The 21372-nt window shown below is 36.4% G+C and overlaps 1 protein-coding gene across 2 annotated transcripts in view; it reads right to left on the bottom strand.

Moving 5' to 3' along the window:
* LOC121317075 (protein dispatched homolog 1-like) overlaps window positions 1–21372 on the bottom strand; it is a 103946-nt gene that overhangs the window by 46765 nt on the left and 35809 nt on the right. The window contains exon 2 of one of the 2 annotated variants that reach the window (XM_041252663.1): window positions 16721–16798. The exons of the other annotated variant lie outside the window; for it this stretch is intronic. The gene's annotated coding sequence lies outside the window, so the exon portion shown is untranslated. The remainder of the gene's footprint in view (window positions 1–16720; window positions 16799–21372) is intronic. 2 annotated transcript variants of the gene reach the window in all.

Consider the following 21372-nt stretch of genomic DNA (forward strand, 5'->3'; position numbering starts at 1 on the left):
TTCATTACGTGTTTAAATCAAAAAACGGCACAATATAAATTCGGTGATATGGAGCAATGAACCTGCTAGGAGAGCCAAACTAGTCAATTAGCACCTTTTGTTCTGTGGATCATTTGCGGGAGTGAAAAGAAAGGCTCATTAAGACAACCTTGATATTAAATCGATTTGATTGTTTTAAGTGACATTTGAATGCAAGTAGTTTTGGTAGAAATAAACGTCAAAAACTACCAAGCCTATTTACAATGTCAAGCATTTCCATCTGTATCAACTATAACAAAGTATCAATCTAGGCATTAGGTAGGTCACATAGGTTGATGCAATTAACTTGTGTCATTCCATCACTCTTGCAGTTAATCCTTTTATGGCCAGTGTAAATGCCTGAGGGGCACAAGACTATACAGTAAATGGCAGAGGGTCACATTGTTACACGTTACTTGTACTTTGCACAAGAGTGTCTAATCTCTCAGTAGATGTAATCATTACTGTTGTACAATGTATTTATCTTTTTTTCCCATTATATTGGCATAATCCAGCTGTTTAACCCTTTGCGGTCCTATGTCTGCCAGGTCCGACATTACAATTTTCCCTTTCCGCTCCAATGTCGGACCCTGAACTACATCATCATAAAGACGTAAAGCACAGGTCTCTAGATGTTTTTTTCTCCAGAGAAAGCAGAAAAAACCTTTCAATGGCCGAGTGAGACCGACAGGAGTCGAAGAAAAAAAAAGGGGCGGATTTGAGCAATACACATAGCCCCGCACCGCAGAGATAACACCGACATAAACAAACAATATCGCTGCTTCTGCATCCATCGCTCAACAAACACCACGGACATCTGCAGAGCTTTTTGAGAGTTTGGTGATAAAACATGTGGTCAGGAGATGATTTTTCAATATGCAGGACTATGAAGAGGTATGTGATAAATACAGCAAACAAGGGATGGGGCAGGGCTGGTGATGTACTACTGAATGTCCTGTTGATATACAGTGCCTTTTAAACCTGTATTACTGTGAAAAAAAATTAAATAAACTTAAACAGCGTGTGTAAAATAAACAGCGCGTGTGAAAATAAATTGGACCCAACGCGCCTCAGAGGCGCTGAATAAATGGACCGCAAAGTGCACTGGTCCAATTCTGGTGTACATTTTTATGGTAAACTGAGTATGACCTAAAAACTCGGCTGTTATCTGTAAGAGCATAACATCCCCTGGGCTGAATTTGGAAAAGCAGAGCGGCCCAGAATTTGGGACGTAGCCTGAGAACAGGGCAGTCTATATGTAAAACTGTGATTACATTAGGAGATAAACTAATGTAGCCTTTAACAAAACTGTGATAGATAGATACTATTTGAAAGAAAAAAGTACATAACCACAGCAAGTCAATTCTTACATTTGTGCATAACATGACAATGTATATAAAGTAATAGCCACCCATAGTTTGTTATATTAGTACAGCAAAATACTGTATTATATTTCAATGGGAAGGTTCTGGAAAGTATGTCTATCTCTCTCTCCATGTTAAAAATGCCTTCAAGCTTTCCCACTCGTGTTGATGTCACATTCCTCCTACAGACAGGGATTAATCAAAAGCCGAGACACAAACCGGGCCTGTGTCATATAACAACCACTTGTGTTTGTGTCTGAACAGCACAAATTGTTTCAAGAGCAACGCAACACTCCAAAGTGAGCTCAATGTTCAGAACTACAGTGCCAATAAACCTAAGTCCTGGTAAAAAACAGGCTTTCCGTCCAGACAGGGGTAAAAAATTAAATGTGCAATTTTTCTGCTAAAATAATAACAGGTCTGGACTGTAATTCCACATTTAAAACTATTTGGTTTCATGTGTGTGGAAACCCCCCCCGAAAAGCAACAATGACACAAAGACTTGAGCACATAAATCACCTAACCTGTACAGTTTTTTGGGGGGGATTGAAATGGAAAATTCCTATCCTTGAAGTGAAGGGGCCCTGTTCAAAGATTTTGATTAATCTCTACCCCATTAACAGTAGACTGAAATTGTTAGTGACAGGCTCACTGGATTACATCATACAAAAGGTAAATATGGTTTTCCACAAGGCAGGGTTTCTGAATATAACAACTATTTCGAACAAACAAAATGAGAAACAGAGCTTTCAGGGTTGAAAGATTGCATGATCAGTACTGTGCTACACTAGCAGCGATTTATTTCTGCAGTACCTTTGAGCAATTCTAACTCACAATTTTCTTTTTAAAAATTGGTTAAAATTAGGGGTTCTAGATTCCTGTTTAATTTAACAAACATTTAAAAATATATAGTTTAACGTTAAAATAAAGCACTACAGTAATATGCATCCCCCTCGATACACAGCTATGGCCAAAAAAAGTTTTGCATCACCTAGAATTTCAGCATTTTAGACCATTTAAAAAAAAATTTCAAAAATCTTTTATTTAACATCATGTAATCAAAGAAACTTCAAAATGATATTGCAAAAGTCTACTGGAAGTCATAATAGCAGTACATTATTTCATGTTAGATTTCCAAATGTAATTTTTCAATTTGTCAGTTCTTCGTTACGTACACTGTATGGAAAATAAAGCGGTATGAAATGTTTATATTTTCCAACCAGTAAGTAGCCTATCCTGGTCAGACGAATTAACAACGCAATTTTAATGTATGCGTTACAAATTTAAAAAAATCCTTAAATTACATAATTATTGCACAATTAACGGCACAATACAGATTTATGAATGGCAAATAATATGCCAATAAGAAAACTGGTCTCCGAGGGCACATTATACTAATGAGTGATGTTTGGACGGTAAATGGCATTTATGCATCACCCAATGAAATACTGTAATGTTAAACATGGATTACTGGCACGATAAAGGAGATGGTAAGTTTTAAACAAGTAAGTGCTTAATATTTCATAACCAAGTTTCACCTCAACTGGATATGCAATCCTCTGAAAGGTCTGATTTAAGTACAGACGACAACATAGTTCAAGTGTCCACTTATTTAACTGTACCTGCTGTCAAATCCTGTATATGGCCGATCATGTTCTAGTGAACAGAAAGCTGTCAAGACAGGTCATTATTTGGTGTTAGACCACACTTTATTCCAAATGACTAATATATCTAATAATCAATGATAAACGATAATTAAATAATGAAAGTGAATATTTTCAGGATTTTTTGGTAACAGTTCTGTAACTTATTGCAGATTTTATATACAGTATAAATGCCATTTGTATCAAAACAATGTAGGAATTATCCATTATTCCACCACCTATGTATAAACGATAACATTTCATTCTGTGGTCTAATGTTCAATGCATCTGATTGCAAAGTAAAATCAAGGGCCAACAGTGTCTGAGCCTAAAAATACGTATATTCATTCAGAAATTGGAATGCTCACAGCGAACTACATATTACACGGCAATGGGTACATTTCAAGAAAATCATGAAATCCATAAAAAAAAAAAATACAGCCTTGATCGTGGATGATCGTAGGTATGTTTTCAGTCATCTAAGCCACGGAAAGCTGTGATCAACAATAGCATTAGACATCCGGATAGTAAGGTAGGTTCTTGTATGATATAATCAGCACTTTGTTTTTTTGCAAGACACAGAGTATAACTGTAACCAATGTGTGCTATACAAACGTTGTGACTTTTTTGTCAAAAAATGAGAGGGGCAGGCATGCCCCCCTGTAATCCCCTCCCGGCAGCCTTGCCAAGGGCAGCAGCAAATTGATATCCGGGAAAGCACTTCAAAACATATAAAATGCATGAAAACATTGTATGTCGATTGGTTAAAGTTACGGCACATTGCAAAAATAGTTAGGTCATTTGCGAGTCTGTTCTTTAAGTTTACAAATGGTTTGACGGGATAACACTGAAAAGTGCAGATTTCAGAAAGACATTTTCTTTCAATCACATTACCTATTGTTTCACTGTACGAGTTGCACTGGCTGAAGTAACTTTTTTAAAAACAATTCAGAATGTTCAGTAAGCAGCAATGTTATTAGTACTGTGCACCAAGCAAAACTGGACCAAAACACAATTTAGCAGTTCTATTTCAGACCAGTGTACTTTACGACTTACTTCAGAACACTGTTTATTTGTACTTTAAAAGATAATTTATTTGATCCACTACAGTATATTTTTTCATGTATACATTATTATGTTATCACCATGGCTTTTGAGTCTGCGAATCAGTTTGCAAAGTAAGGATATAGATAATTTGGACAGACACTGTACACACAATACTAGTACAAAACATATGTGAGGAGCTCAGAAGAAATAACAACTTAGAATACACTTGTCAGGAATGCACACAAACATTATTTAACCTCCTGGACATCTCTTCGTTCTGCTTGTGCTTCCCCCTCTGTTGAACAGTGCTGTCTTTGTTCCATGGGGATGAACTATGCATCACAACTGTTGATACAGAGTCGCTTACAGTTGGTAACAAGCCCCTTTCTTTAACCACTGGACCACCAAGCCTCCCATGCATCCAAACAGAAGGATAGCACTTACTCGGCTCCATAGAGATCAAATATTGTCATAATAAAACCAGGCTATATTAATCCAGTTTCAAATCAGTTTTAAAACATTAAAGTTTACCCAATAAGAATGAGCACATCATGACCGCTGCAAAACTGTTTTTTCAGGACTTGTTTGAAGCTAAACATCTTCTCGCATGAGATCTAGCCAAGCTTTCCTTTCCTTCTGTCTGCTATTGTCGTGCGGCCCTTCTAAATATGTACCCTTCCCAGATTACTAAATCTCGGATGAAACTAGGTCCCTTCGTAGTGCAGATCATGTGCACAGCCCCTGCAAGCAAAAAGACATTATCATGCCTTCATTAACTGCAATGGTGCAGCAGCCAAGATTTCACAATTTGCTATTTTAAAATTGGCACACAGTTAATGACTACATAAAGACTGGGTAACTAATTGCAAATTATTCTTTAGTGCAAGAGCCTTTTATAGACATGATTCTGCAATCTGAACTACAAATTTAGTGTTGAACACCATTCTACTAGTTTTCATTTCTAATCAGCAGACTCCAATAACTTACAGTAACAAAGAGAAAGACTGAAATTTTCATTAACGCTTACTTCTCAGTCTTTTACAGTTTAGGTCAGAACTTCTCAAACTTTTTGGGCTGAGCCCCACTTCCTCGTCTGTGGTACTTGACGCCCTTATTGCTCTAGTACAGAATACATCAGCAGCATTGTTAAAAATAAAAAAAATAAAAACTTTGTTAAATTCTTTAGTGATGTATGAATTCCAATAAATGAAGATAACTGAAGATGGTACATGTAAGTAGTAACAGTGTGTGGGCTTTATGAATTGTGAAGCCTAAAGAAGTCAAGCTAAGCAGAAATCTCTATCACATCAATACTTGAGAGGACTTGTCATTGGAAAATAACTAGCAGCATCGGCATCTTTGTGTAGTCTTTCAAGAGCTGCCACTGAATGGAGAAACAAATGCAAGGAAAACCAAAAACATATATGATGTGGAAATGCATCTCACACTTTTTCATTGGATACATACCACTAGAGCAAAGAGTTTAATCTTGAATAATGGCTCAGGGTGAAAAATTAGCATTCAAGGCATCTTGAATATACATTCCCAAGAACATTGAAAATGTCTTCCCATGTACTGTAATCTCAGAAATAAAACTGCAATGAGGGCAAATATTTAGATGAAAAAAAAAAAAAACTGTCTTAGACTGTTTCCTGCATATATTTTTACCCCAGATTCAGAAACTAACAACTTCTTAGATACGGAGAAATGTATGTGTGAAATACCTTTATGTAAAGACATATGCTTCCAATATAATCTAGGTTCCAATAATCACTGGCAGCCTCATGAGACTGATTGACAAGCCACTTAACTAGATGTCAAGCAAACACCTTTCTGAACAGACTGTATTTTGAAAACGTGTGGCACCCCCCCCCCCCCCCTCATTTAATTAATTGATAGGTCTACTGATTTTCACGATCGTTGAATCGCAAATGTTTAAAACTTTTCGCATGAATTAGGCATTGGGAACACAGTTGGGCACTTTGGAAATGGAATTTTGCAGTGTTGTGTTTTCTCCTCGCAACTCCAGTTTTCTTTCTTTATTTATTTTTGCTATACATCACGCCAAGTTGAGTTATAATCATATTCATCATATTGTAGCATGCACGGGGGTAGGGGTCAACGGCATGCATGCAGCGTACCAGCCCTTGGCGAGGGAAACACTCACTCTTTTGAAGAGTGGTATCGAAGCTCATGCCCTCCTAGTGGCTAAGCACCCGGATTCGGTCCCACCTCTGCACCTTGGAACGCGCGGTTAATTTATGTAAGATTACTTGACTTTGAGCATGGCGACTGCCTACTCACTGAGTAGACCGTTACTTTGTCGTTGGTTTAGAAATCATGCCTCAATATGTGAAACAAAAAAAAGCAATGTTTCAGCAAAAGACAGAGTAAAACATTTTCTGATTATCTATATTGGGATGGTGGGATACTATTCTGCAAATGTTGCTTCCATCCGACTGATCATGTACGAGTCAATACCATTGAAGAAATGTTTTTCTAGTTATACATTCCTTAAAGGAAACCGATCAGTTTACCGTGTAAAGCAAGGGTGCCCAAACGCAGCCTAACAACGCCTTTATTAATGCGGCCCACAGCGTCTCTCAATTTAACCTTACATGTGGCCCTCAATGAACGGAGGAGCTGCCAAGCACTTTATTTACAGTAGCCTTTACAGTAAAGTTTTTGATATTAAGCAGCATGCCGGCAGGCAGACGAGAGCAGGATTACATAAGAACTAGCATAATATAAGAATATATTTTTGGACGTACTACGCATGAACACTAATGACAGACTGACTCAACAGTTTCTACATGCATGCCGGTTTGTGAGACAGTGAATTCTGCTATGCAAGTGATGGCAGTAGCGGGAAATAAACGAGAAGCGCAAGAAGAGTTTTGAATATTTCAAGATCAATGGACAGAAAAATATTTTGTAATTGAGAAGCAGTGCAAACCTCTCTGTCTTCTGTGCAAGACTATACATGTTAAACACCACTACAAAACATGTAGCATATGAGCAATACGAGTGAGCAGAAGAAAAGGTGGGCAGAGAGTCTTTGCAAAACATTAACGCAACAATATTTTTTTTTTCTAAAATACTGGACTGTATTTACTCTCAAAGTGTAAGATACAATTGATTATTGTTGAGGTTGTGGGTACAGCATTGTTTATTTGCAATAACTCAACACTAGCCAGAGACCATTTGCTTGACTGAAAATGTAGAATATCCATCGCCTCAATAGTAATTGATTGTAGATTAAAAGGAGCCTAAAAAACACTTTTTTTAGTCGAGCCCACATACCGTGCGCACAGATGGTAATGATATTCTTCATAATTTATTGAATAGCCTGTTGTAGTCACTGACAACATGAATAAATGCTAATGATTTCATTTACAGTTTACTGAATTGGTTGTTACTGTTACTGGCATTAGCATTGTTAATAAATGCCAATAATTAATTTATGATGTATTAAATTGTCTTAATAGTTATATAGTAAATGATGGGATACCTTTCATTTATTGAATTGAGTGTAATTGTCACTGGCAACAGGAATACATTCTAATGCCAGGGGTTATTGTTTTTACAAGTTATTGACAAGGGTGTCTTCAGGTACTTTATTTACTATTTCAGCAACAAGAAGCTGATTGAAAATCTGGGCTTAATAAAAAAAAAAAATTAAAATAAATTAATTGTAGTAACATTTATAAATTTACTAATTTTAACTATCACCATTATATTTATGTTCAAATGCCACATGTAATAAATCAATACACTGATCAAAAGTGGGGAAAACTGAAAAAACAGAATTCGACATTTTTGAAAAAAATATTGTCTGTGGTCCAAACCTCAGCATAGAGTAATGAAACCATCATTGATTCTTCTTCTGGAATATAAATGATATACTGCTGTATCACAAGGGAGCTGTGAAACAATGCTTATTTGTTAAATAAAAGGGTTGTCCCTTAGCATGTCTTAAACAAGAAATTTTCCCAGATGAAAACACCATACTATACATTTCTGAAAACACCAAAGAAATTAGTTGTACATGAAGCTAGTTTAGTTAATATCCATTTGCCATACATTTAGTCTGCTTACACATGGCTATTTCTTGCAATAATGCAATTTTTCGCTACATGTCTTGTTTCCACACAAGGGAATACACAAACTGAAAATTACAATCTCAAATTAGGAGGCTGGTGAAAAATAAATCAGGAAAACTGCTGTTACCAAACAAAGAATGCTACAACACTAAAATAAGAATTGTGTGTGCCAGCAGCTTTTACTCAAGATACAAATAAATAATAATAATAATAAAAAAAAACACTTTGTTGACACTTGGCAATGTATTTGCCAGTGCAGGTTCTAAAATAAACTGTGGGTGATAATCTATTTCAGGGGGTGGAAACTATTTGAGTAGAGTAAGTACAGTAAGTTTCCTTGCAGATTTGTATATATACTATACAAAGGCATGTATATTGAAACATAATACAAACTGTAGTGACAAAGAGTCCCTTACCCTCCATTTCCACCCTATTTACAACAGCTGACATTGTGTCAATAGTAACACCTGGGAACCAAACATGGAAACTATTTAATCTGTACAATTTATACCTATATTGGCAGTCATGTTATGCCTGAACAACGAATGGCTACATTTATACAGCTACATCAGGCTCCAATAACTTTTTTTTTTTTTTTTTTTTTTTTTTTTTAATGCTTTTTTTCAAGCAATGGACATTTCATCCCAGTGCATCAAGGCAGAAAGTTGTTCAAACCTATGAAATTTATCTGGCACAGAACTCACTAAAACCACTGGCCTCATGGCTTAAACATCAAAGAAAGACAACCGTTAACAGCTGTAAGTTTATTCAGTACAAAAAACAGGCATTAAGAAGTTGTAAGACGAAACTGCATAAAAAAAAAAAAAAAAAAAAAAAAAAAAAAAATATTGTAGTACAGTCGGCAGCAAATGAATGCCTAAAACCTGACGTTTTTCCAACATTACCAATATAGAATAAAACATTACAGAGCTACATTTTGTGTTTGAAATACAAGAAAAACATTGGTGTTGTCAACAGAGCTCAACACACCTCACACCTGCTTCCTCAATTGCCGTCTACAAAACATACAAAAAAGGCTGCTTCTTTTGCAAATAGCTTTTTGTGCTCTTACAAAGTCTCAGGTGTACTATTATACTCCACCTCATATAAAAATTTCACTTTGTACATAAGAAATCACTGAGATGTAAATTACAAACTTTTGGTATAAAAATAATAAAGTGATAATAAAATAGAGAAGTTGTACAAAAGCCTAGGGATTCGACTTGGGACTTACACCAGGTCAGGATTACCCTTAACAAACCTAACAAAACAAATACATGTGGCAAGTATAACTTGTCCCTTGTTGAAATCAGCAACTCACTTTGGGGAGCTTTCAGAAAAGAGCAACCAGGCTAATCCAACAAATAGTTGATACATTGAGAAATTTAACCCAAGTGAATATTTTATCTGCAGAACAGTCCAGGAGCAGAGGACACCAGAAATTCACTGGAGCCAGATTTAGGACACTGCGAAGGCACTTTTACAGAGAGTAGTGAGTGCATGGAATGGGATACAAAGCCAGGTTGGTGCTTAATCATTGTGACTAATGCCTTGGGCAGGTTAGCTCTGTAAAGTAGTACACAAATTTACATGGCAGAGTCAGAAGATGATGCTGTCAAGAGACATCATTTCAAATCATCAGATCATTAATATCACATGAAAATATAAATAAACTTAAATTATGCTTAGAACCACTAATTATAAGGAACAGTAAGCTAGTAGTAAAGTTCGTCTGTGTATTAAAACCAATCATATGTACTAAAAAAAAAAAAATAAATACTTCACATAATTACAGCAAGAAAAATCATTTACAATATTTTAAATGTATGGAATATAAAAAGCTCAACAAATGACATATATATACACACACATACATACATACATACACACACACACACACACAGCTAAATTAAGAGACCACTGCAAAGTTTTCTTAAATCAGCATCTCTACATGTATGGCAGCCATTCCATTCCAGCGTCTGTTGAATTCCAACACAGGCACACCTCATTCTACTGAATGAGGTACTGATTAGGGGATCACCTGAACCAAATCTTATTTAAATGAGGAAAAGTATAAAAACCACTCCTGTGGTCATCACTATCTTCTTGCAATAGGACCAGCTGGATGGCAAAACAGTGCTAGCAGTACCTCAAAAGTAATTGGAATCAAAAAATAACTATTGGACATGTCCAAAGAGTTGAAAAGGAAAGTTTTGGAGTGAGGAAAAGAAGGGTTCAATTCTGGCTTTACTGGCAGAGGGATACAGTGAGCGTCGGGCTGCTTCCATCCTTAATTTCAAAGACGGCGGTTCATAAGAACAAGGTCAAGCAGCATACATTGGGGACAACAAAGCTACAGACCGGCAGAGGGCGAAAACGACTCTCCACTGACCGGGATGACCGCCAACTCATTCGAATGTCACTCAGCAACTGTAGGATGACATCAAGTGACCTACAAAAAGAATGGCAAACGGCAGCTGGGGTGAAGTGCACAGCGAGGACGTTTCGAAACAGGCTCCTAGGGGTAAGGCTGAAGTTGTGCAAAACTATAAAAAAAGCCTTTCAGCAACATGAAGCAAAGAGCCAGGCTGAGGTTTGCAAAAGACCATAAGGATTGGGCCGTAGAGGACTGGAGTAAGGTCATCTTCTCTGATGAGTCCACTTTTCAGCTTTGCCCAACACCTGGTCGTCTAATGGTTAGACGGAGACCTGGAGAGGCCTACAAGCCACAGTGTCTCGCACCCACTGTGAAATGTGGTGGAGGATCGGTGATGATCTGGGGGTGCTTCAGCAAGGCTGGAATCAGGCAGATTTGTCTTTGTGAAGGATGCATGAATCAAGCCAAGTACAAGGTTGTCCTGGAAGAAAACTTGCTTCCTTCTGCTCTGACAATGTTCCCCAACTCTGAGGATTGGTTTTTCCAGCAGGACAATGCTCCATGCCACACAGCCAGGTCAATCAAGATGTGGGTGGAGGACCACCAGATCAGGACCCTGTCATGGCCAGCCCAATCTCCAGACCTGAACCCCATTAAAAACCACTGGAATGTGATCAAGAGAAAGATGGATGGTCACAAGCCATCAAACAAAGCTGAGCTGCTTGAATTTTTGCGCCAAGAGTGGCATAAAGTCACCCAACATCAATGTGAAAGACTGGTGGAGAGCATGCCAAGACGCATGAAAGCTGTGATTGAAAATCAGGGTTATTCCACCAAATATTGATTTCTGAACTCTTCCCAAGTTAAAACATTAGTATTGTGTTGTTTAAAAATGAATCTGAACTTATTTTCTTTGCATTATTCGAGGTCTGACAACACTGCATCTTTTTTGTTATTTTGACCAGTTGTCATTTTCTGCAAATAAATGCTCTAAATGACAATATTTTTATTTGGAATTTGGGAGAAATGTTGTCAGTAGTTTATAGAATAAAACAAAAATGTTAATTTTACCCAAACACATACCTATAAATAGTAAAACCAGAGAAACTGATAATTTTGCAGTGGTCTCTTAATTTTTTCCAGAGCTCTGTGTGTGTGTGTGTGTGTGTAATATATATATATATATATATATATATATATATATATATATATATATATATATATATATATATATATAACTTCAAACAGAATTCAGCCTGCAGCTCTGAAGACACCATTAATTCAAAGTGAATTACTTCAAGGACAATGGCATCATAAGATCTGTTACTTGATAAACTCCATATGAACTATTCCATTGATATGGAGTTGAATTGTGCATGTGTTACTTGACATGGAAAAGTTTAATATCCTAGCGATATGGCAATATGGTAAAAACTAACTGTAGATCTGGAGTAAATTCATTCAAATTAGCTATTTTATTATACTTTCACTCCAATAAGGTTTTCACAAAAATGAAACCATTCTATGCTTTTCTTTAACAAGAAACACAGTGTCTAAGACCTGATGACTCATAGTCACACATCAAGTCATCTGCAAATACAAAATTATACCTACATATATAAAGAAAAAGTAGATCACCAATATATTGTCACAACTTTCATTTTCATCACAAATGGCAAAGCAGTTTGTCTAGCGAAACCCAAAAAAGGAACATACATTGTCATGAACGGTGTGTGTGTGCCACTATGGCATGTGGTTTCAAATAGGCTATTGCAGTGCTATGTTTTTGATTTTATTTAATCCAACTCTACATGACAAACTGGGGAGGAAAGAAATTTAAAACCATCTGTACAAAATTCCTCACCATACTGTAGATGGAAGTTACTATTGCTTTTAATTTTTTAGATAAAATCTGTAAACGATCAAAACCATTTCATAACTATGACGCTGAACACAGTCATCGACATTAGCAGTATCCCATGTTAGGTCATTTTTTTCCCCTAGAAACTAACATTTATTACAGTATTTCCTTTTCACTTACAGTAGCAAAAAAAATCTTGAACCCAACTCAAACTAAATTATAAGGTAGATCATTCAGGTTAAGTGTGATCCTGTATTAAATGTGATCTGTACTTGAAATTGTATTTGAGAGATGGACATGTTTGTGTTTAAGAATATTTCCAATCTGAGTACTAAGCCTATTTTAAACACTCACTGTTACATGATGAATTTTACGTTTTCAGTTAAACTTGTGAAAAGAAAATTGCTACCTGAAAGCCTTATATCCACAGGCCCATGTTTCATGAACTGCAGCAGATTGGACTGGAAATGAATGTGATCCCTAGACTAAAGTAGAAGCCAGCTGTCCTTCCTTTAATGAAAATGGTTTTATAATACGATTAGGTTTCTTCATTTTCATTTAATTTTTTTCCAGAATTTCTGGGTGATTTTTTTGTGTTTATTTTTACAATTAAAAACTGGTAGAAAACCGATGGAAAAAAATAAACTTGGAACGTCTTATGTTTTGCACACGTGTCATTCAAAATGTGCCACAAATACTGTAAGAAAGGATAAAGAAAGGGGGGAGGGGGGGGTTAAAAATTCACCATACTATACTGAAAGAAATTGTGCCATCTCTCATAACCAATGTAGACTCTGTTGGTACACTGTAGTAAAGAGCTTTATTTCGAGTCATGTTGAAAAGTAAAATATCTTTTTTTCTCGTTTGTCTTCTGCATCTAGCACTACTACTGTAGAATCTGCATCACGTGCAGATATAGACTAAGTCTTGTGATTCGAGAGTTTGCTGAAGGTGATTTACTGGTAATTGTGCAGCAGCCTTCCTGTTCAGACAAGTTACCACCGCCAACAGAAAAAATTGCACAGCAGTTTAAGACTTTGGGGCTTCAAAAATTTGCTTTTCTACGTTACAATGGTGAAAAACAGAAAATGTATTGCGAGTTTTACACAAAGGCTGGGCCTGCTATTGCAGAGAAAACTAATTTTATTTCTGAAACAGACCATTTTAAAAAAGAGACTATGAAAAAGCACGGTGAAAGCAGAAAGCTTAAATACTAGGGACTGCATTATTGCAAAGTGTACGCCAATCGAGACACCGATTGCCAGAGCAATGGTATGTGCTACTGAAATCAATGCAGAAAAAAAATCACAGGGAATTAAAAATGAAATTCAATGCTGCTTGTATGATTGCAGTAGATGGACGAATTGCCATTCACTAAATTTAACTTGTTGACATTTGCAGATTGTTGACATTTGCAGAAAGGGGTTCACAGTGCAAATTACATTTCAGTTTTAACTGACTGTAGAACAGATGTAGCTGGAAGAGATCATGTAGTTGTGTACTGTAGGTACATGATCTCTTTTCAGAGGTGTCAAAACCTAGCCTTACACTGCAGAAGAATAGTTTAATTCTTCCCCAGGCTGTTGCAGCAATTGACAACTGCGTTATAACAATTAAAAGTTTGAATGACAAGTCATTAAAAACGGCAAACTAGAGACATTTTTGCAACATTTCGATTCCCACCTCCAGGCAGGTGCACAGCAGCAGGATCAGTCAGGAAGCAGGAGAGGCAAGGCTACCAGCAGTAGCTTTACCAGCATTACATTTCAGGACATTAAACACTAAAGGGCCCACACACTCATGACGTTTTAAAAAATGACTTGGACACAAACTAAAACAACTGTTGAAAATCAGTCAGGGGGTTTGAGTCCAGGTTTAACAACAATTAAGCTTTCCACAGAGTAAGGGGTTTCAGGAGGACCCAGAGTGATACAGTACTTTTAAATTAATTTTCTGCCATGGTGCATGACCTGATGATCTTGTTAACGTTGCAGGTGAGCAGTTAGAAGTCTTACTGAATTGGTATAGTGACCTTTTAGAAAGGAACGGATGCAATGTTGATGCAGCTTAAGCAGAATGGAGAATGCTTCAAACATTGGTCAAAGGTCAGTTTGTGGATAAATCCTGCATTGGTTTATGGGAGGTCATGCTAACAAAAAAAACAAAAAAAAAAACAGATTTAACAAATCATCTACATTTAGTGGAAATCATGCTTGTGCTGCCAATATCAGCTGTCCCATGCAAACGTGCATTTTCTGCACTAAATCCAAGCTATGCAACTCAACATGGCTACAGTTGAATATCTTGAGAGAATCAGTGCAGAGGTCCCTTCACTTCAACTTTATGACCCAAAGCCTTGTGTTAAGTGCTGGCTTTGCACGAGTAAAAGGAGACTAAGACCAAACTATACTTCCTGGCCAAGTGATGCAGACATTTTAACTGTTGGTGAAACATGGCTCAGACTCTGACGAATATGAAAGATTTGGTAATTGTATATAGTTCACAGGCTTATGTTAAGGCCAAATTCCAGCTAATTTCTTAAGAAAAAGCAGAAGTGCAAGGTACTTGAAGATCCCTTTTAAAGCATGAAAGATGAGGAACAACAGCATAAAGAGGACGGTCAGGTGTATTGGCAGAATAGAAGATTACACAGAAGGCAGAGCAAGTCAGTCAGGCAGCATAGAGGATGAATGAGGCAGCACGTGAGGCAAAGTGTGTACAAACATTCTATTTTTATATCGTTTTGTTTTCTTATATTTTGAAGGAGTTGAATTTGGAGGCAGCTAAAAATTAACTAAAATTTTGGTCTAGCAGCCATTGGCTCCTTGGGTAAAAAGTTTGTCTGGAGCCCTGGTGGGGCTTAGGTTGGCCAGGGTGTTCTCAGCTCACCACGCACCAGCGACCTCTGTAGTCTGGCTGGGCGCCTGCAGGCTTGCCTGTAAGCTGCCCGGAGCTGCGTTGTCCTCCGACGCTGTAGCTCTGAGGTGGCTGCATGGTGAGTCTGCAGTGTGAAAAAGAAACATCGGCGGACAGCACATGCTTCGGAGGACAGCGTGTGTTTGTCGGGGGTGGTAGCGGTGAGCTAAACCTAAAAATAATTGGACATGCCAAATTGGGAGAAAATAATAATATAATTGGAGATTACTAAATAAAAAAAATAATAAAAAAAACTGTCGGATTGAAACCGAGTAGTACTATTTTCAAAATGTTGCATTAATTTGCTCAGCACAGTTCAAAACTTTGCAAAATACAATGGTACATAGGGCTAAAACAAGTGGAATCAATTTTTAAACAAACAAAAAACAGTTACATAACTGAAATAAGCTTACTAAAAGTACCTTAAATAAATAAAATCATATAACCACAATAAAAATATATATTAGTGTATTTTTTTTTTTTTTTAAAACTAACCATTAACACACCAAAAGAAACATCAAGTTATTAAATGCCAGAAGAACCATTGTGCATGGCCAAAGGGTGCGTTTACCAAAAACAGATCTAACCACAATACTGTTTATCATCAACTCCTGAAATGAGAAGACTAACACAGCTGTCTTCTTAAAACCAACACTTCTAAACTATTTAAATAAAAATCAAAGTTACAGCTTCAGCTTTGAAACTGCAGGTACTGTATACAGAGGACTACAGTGTCTGTATTATAACCTTTGACAAAGGGATCATCTTAATGGTATACCCTTCCTAAACAATGCATTCAAAGTGCAATACAAGCGAACAAGAACCCAGTTATGCTGCTGTTGCTATTTACCAAACCGATACATATTACAAAGCGTTACAGGGTGTGTTAAAGGGCATGGGGGGTGGGGTGACTATACCAACAGAATTAAGAACAAATCCCAATCAAATTATTTTATTTTTTAGCAAACAATCTTTTACTTTGCAGAGATTGAAAGTAGGCTTCAAAATAAAAGGTTTTCTGGAGAACAGATTTGTGGCAACAAGAAAACCTCAACGGAAATAAAAATGCTGATGTAAATATTTCAATTGTGACATTTACCGTCAACTGTACTGTAATTATACTTATTCCCTTTTCAAGTTAACAACCAAGAAGTTCACCTTTTTATCTTGAGCATTTCCACAGCATACTAAAACATTTTCACCTTTATCTATCCTCATACAATTAGTTGTATTAGTTTCCAATAGCATACAACTGAAGCAACTAATGCAGAAAAAAAAACATTTGTGTGCAGAGGCCATTTTTCTGACTCCAGCACAAAACTCCTTACACCAGACTGACATAACACACTTTAGAACAGCAGTGGTTTAGAAAGGGGTATTAAACTCCTTACCGAAGGGAGCTTTTGGGTCACTATAACGAAGCCAGTTATAGGTTCAACGTTGAAACACTTTCCTTCACTGATGTCTAGCTGCAAGAAACATTTACAAGGTTAATATATGTTGCAATACACAATAAATTACATTGTAATGGACCTAACACACAGGGAAGACACCTAAATACTGACTGTTAATATACATTGTTATAGGGCCTTTCTGTGACAAAAGATATGAAAATCAAAAGTTAAGAGATCATAAAAGCTTCAGATTATTTCTGGTATGTAATAAAGGTAACCAGATTTAAGTCCTTAGGGACAGCATGGAAATACTGTGAATAACATCCAAGCGACAGGGAAACTCTTGGATTTTTATTTTCACTTTGGCAATGTTTGGTCTAATATCATATTGAAAGCGAATGCAGAGACTCATAGTATATTCAGAGTGGAATCTTACTTTTAAAAAACGTTTTTGTGAATACATTACCTTATTGCCTTTGTAATTTAATTTCTACACAGGCATAGTTATTAGACAGTAGCAATTCAATAATATATAAAAACATGTTGATTACTGCTGCAAATCTAGTGCCTTTTCTACCTAAGAAACTGTATCTTCTCTTTGATTTCCACTTTCCATCTTTCTATCTCTATGCTATCCTCCAGTGTCTAATCTGCAAACCAGACACTTCCTGTATGAAAACATTACACATCTTAATATTTCTATTTATTAAATAGTTACTTCATAGAATAATCTATTTGTTTCTAAATATTTAATTTCTTACCATTTCATATGACATGGTATTTGTTCTGTATATTTTTTTCCCTATTGCAGTTTCTGCTTGGATCATTAGTGTGCCTTGATTAATAGATACTAGGACAATAACAACAACAACAACAACAATAATAATACACATTTCACTTATATAGTGCTCTTCATGCAAGTATTCCACGGCGCTTTGCAAAAGAAGTATAAAAAAGCATGTAACCCAACTACAAATAAAACAGACCCAAACAAATACATTTTCAAACAGGACTTAGATTGAATTGTGCTAGCGTGCCTGATATGAATCGGGAGCAAGTACCAAAGATGAGGGACATTATAACTAAATGTCCTGGCTCTTACAGAGTTCAAACGAATGCTATGGACTGTCTGAAGATTAGCATTTTCCTATCTCAGGGAACAACCAGGGACATATGGGGTCAGCAGATCTTGAAGATAAAGGTCTAAGGCCATGGATGGCTTTATAGGTAATAAGAACGTATTATTATTATTATTATTATAAGTTGACTGTTCAGTAATTCTCCAGATTTACATGGCGCTGAACAGAAAATTTTTAATGCTGCTGGTCGTTTAACTTTCCCTTTAGTCACATCAAGTGTATTTGTATTGTTATAAGTTATACATGGTAGTAACACAGCAGCCTGCATGAAAATACAATATTATATTACTGGCACAACAATTATTTGCGTGGGGGGGGGGCAGGACAAAATAAGGTTCTGTGGACACTGGGATCAGTGGGACTATCCTGTCCAAAAATGGGACATCTGGTCACTTTAGTAAAAAATAAAAACACAATGCCCAGAGGGTTTAATGACTTTAACATCACTAACTAGACAGCCTCCATTTATATCAGGTATCCAGTCACAGTCCCGGAGGGCCGTTCCACTCCATGTTTAACAGGTAAAATTATATAATGACCTACTTCAGGGTCTGGATGGAGGATGGAATTTAGAACAGGGTTGGAAAAAAGAGCAGTATTGTAGGGGCTAACTTTGGCCACTCCTGTTTTCAATCAATTGAATAGACTAGTGGTTTTCAACCTTATTTTAAAACTGTACCCCTGCTGCAGGGCTTAATGTCAAATTTGCAAGTGTGGTCTATTTATTTATTGCCGTTATATGGTGCTTGTCATGCATATTCATAAACCTGTTTCCGCTCCTGTGAACCTGTGCCAGAGCGAGCGGGTAGGATCCAATCAAAATGCTGAGAGGAGTCGGAAACCAATTGTGATTAGGTTGAAAAAGATATTGCAGGAATGCGCACAAGAAAGCAGAAAGTTAAGTAAAGTAATGCGTTGTGTTTTAAACCCTCTGTTCAGTAGCACTAAGACAGACACTTAACATGGGTCAAGGTGCAGTACCAATGGTACTTATTTACAGTTTTAAAAAACAGTTTAGAACCCCAATCACAAGTCTTTAAAACCAGTGGTCCTTTAAAATTAATTTAACAGCTGCTATTTCAAATGGGAAACCAAACCTCAGTGGGATATTAAACAAAAAATTCTCAAGTACAATTCTGTTTTGGAATGCGGTCAATTAAATTGGGGAAAAAAACACACACAAAAAAAAAAAAAAAAAAAAACCACAAGACAACTCCAGCACCAACTTAACTAAGTTAAATACTAAGGCCCAGCTATTCAAAAGACATGCATGTTAAGTAAGGCCAGTTAAAAGGGATTTTCCCCCTCAAATCTGCATTGTGAAGAAGTTGTGCCTGCGAGTGAAATTAAAAAATGGAAGCTGCGGAAAAAATAAATAAATCATTATTTATTTGATTTTTTTAATTTATACAAATCACAAGCATGAATAACTGAAAAATGAATAATTATGGAAATCCACCTACAAACCTGTAAGAAATTCAAAAAATGTTTTCTGCAAATCACATGTTGAGGACAACAATGTTGCACACGTTTGACTTGACTTAACTAATTCACAGACAAGCTGAAATACTATTTAAATACCATTTACTTCTATGAAAACTTTCTTTAAGTTTTAATTCTAGTTTCAGGTACTTATAGCAGCCTCTTTACCATACCTTTAACATTTATAGGTTCAGAACATTTGTTTTTACAAATACAACTATACCTTTATTGATATGCAGATATGAACCTAGCGATCTATGTGCATTCCCCTAGCATTAAAAGAAGAATCTGTCCCAAATACTGGAAATGAATAACTATTTAATATATTAAAATATATTAAATAAAGAAATAAAATAAAGAAATAGTTTGGTTGTTCCCAATAAATAACTAACTGTCACAAAGACGGCTGCAGTGGGTGACGTCAGACCAGAAACAGGAACCGAATGGTGAAGGCGTTGATGCACAGTTTAATAAAAATAAATAAAAGGTTTGTAACAAAAACAGCAAATGGCACGTGAGGCCAAAATAAATAGACAAAACAAAACAAGCAGACACTAACAAAACAGGGTGGACGACCACTACACAAAACAAGTACGGTGCTGGTACTTCCAGCACTCATAGCAATTGATATTTATAATTACGCTTCTCTCTCTCTCTCCCCCGTTCTCAACAACCGAACACACAACCCAGAGTGAGTGAAAACATGCTGCTTTTATGCAGCTGTCCCGAGTCTCGATTGCTAATCAATCATCCAACTGGAGTCGCGGTACAGCTGCACGTGAATTAATAAAGTGCAATTCACCGTGCTCACATATTATTACATTTTAGATGCACGTGAAGTGCTGTGCAATCCTCGTGCCTAAATACAAATATACATTTTAAACACTTGTGTTACACAGACCCGTTTATATCCCATGTACCAATGACTATACACCAACATTAACACACTGGGACGGGGCACTTTGCCACAATAACTAAGGAGTAAAAAAAAACTGAATACATTTAATTGGAATAAAAGAAAAACAGGAACAGGCTTCCTGTGGTTTTAAAAGAAATATTTCAAGAAGCTTTCATGCTATTGGATGCTCTAGTTTGAGAAACTTTAACCCCTTGGTCAAAGGTCAAAGAAACCCCACAGCTTTTCCTCTGGCTTAGTTGTACTGTTAATAAGGTCACTAGGGAGTCAACTTTAGCATCATCAGTATTGTCTAGCCTTACACCTCTCAGCCACTAAGTTCAGCATTTAGCACCCAACCGCTAAAGGAGCTGCAGCAGTGAAGTGCAAATCCTTCACTAAGTTGCTGCATAGATGTGTAAACCAAGTTTGAAAGCACATACAATTAACACAGCCACATTCAGTCGAGGGAAAATACAGACATGATGAATATAGATTTTAAATTTTATTTATTTACATATTTAAATCCAATTAAAGAAATGCCTAAAACCTTGAAAATCATATTATTTCTCCTTGTACTGTACATATAAAATGTTTACAAGGGAAACAGACACTGCTTAAAAAAAACATTAACATTTGACAAGGAAATATACATCTCATAAAAATAGGGGTGTTACTGCAAAAGCCAAGTTATAAAATGTTATAGTTTTATAAGACTGCTTGTTGTGATTACAGCTACCATAACTAGAAATCACCAAAGCATAAGTATAGTCTTTTTAAAAGTAATCATGTCCTTATGGCTATGATACGTAACACAAGGTAACTAGGTTTACATAGCAAGTGCTGCAAAATAAACAAAAACAAATGAAATGATGAAACAAATAGTTGTCAACTATAAAGTAGTAAATATTCTTGTCAGACAGAACATACCAACTCAAATAAACAGCATAACTAATAAATTCAATGTTTACATTTATGCTGGAAATTATTTCCAGCTATTTCATTACTGTGGTTATCACAGCATGGTGCAAAGCAATTACTTCAATCTTAGTCTGCCTAAATCAAAGTCAGTTGTAATTTCCAAAAAAGTCAATCTGATATAATTGGAAGTATAGGGCCCCCATTCAGCATTG

Source organism: Polyodon spathula, chromosome 6 (genome assembly GCF_017654505.1).
Source record: "Polyodon spathula isolate WHYD16114869_AA chromosome 6, ASM1765450v1, whole genome shotgun sequence".
NCBI classification, from domain to species: Eukaryota; Metazoa; Chordata; class Actinopteri; order Acipenseriformes; family Polyodontidae; genus Polyodon; species Polyodon spathula.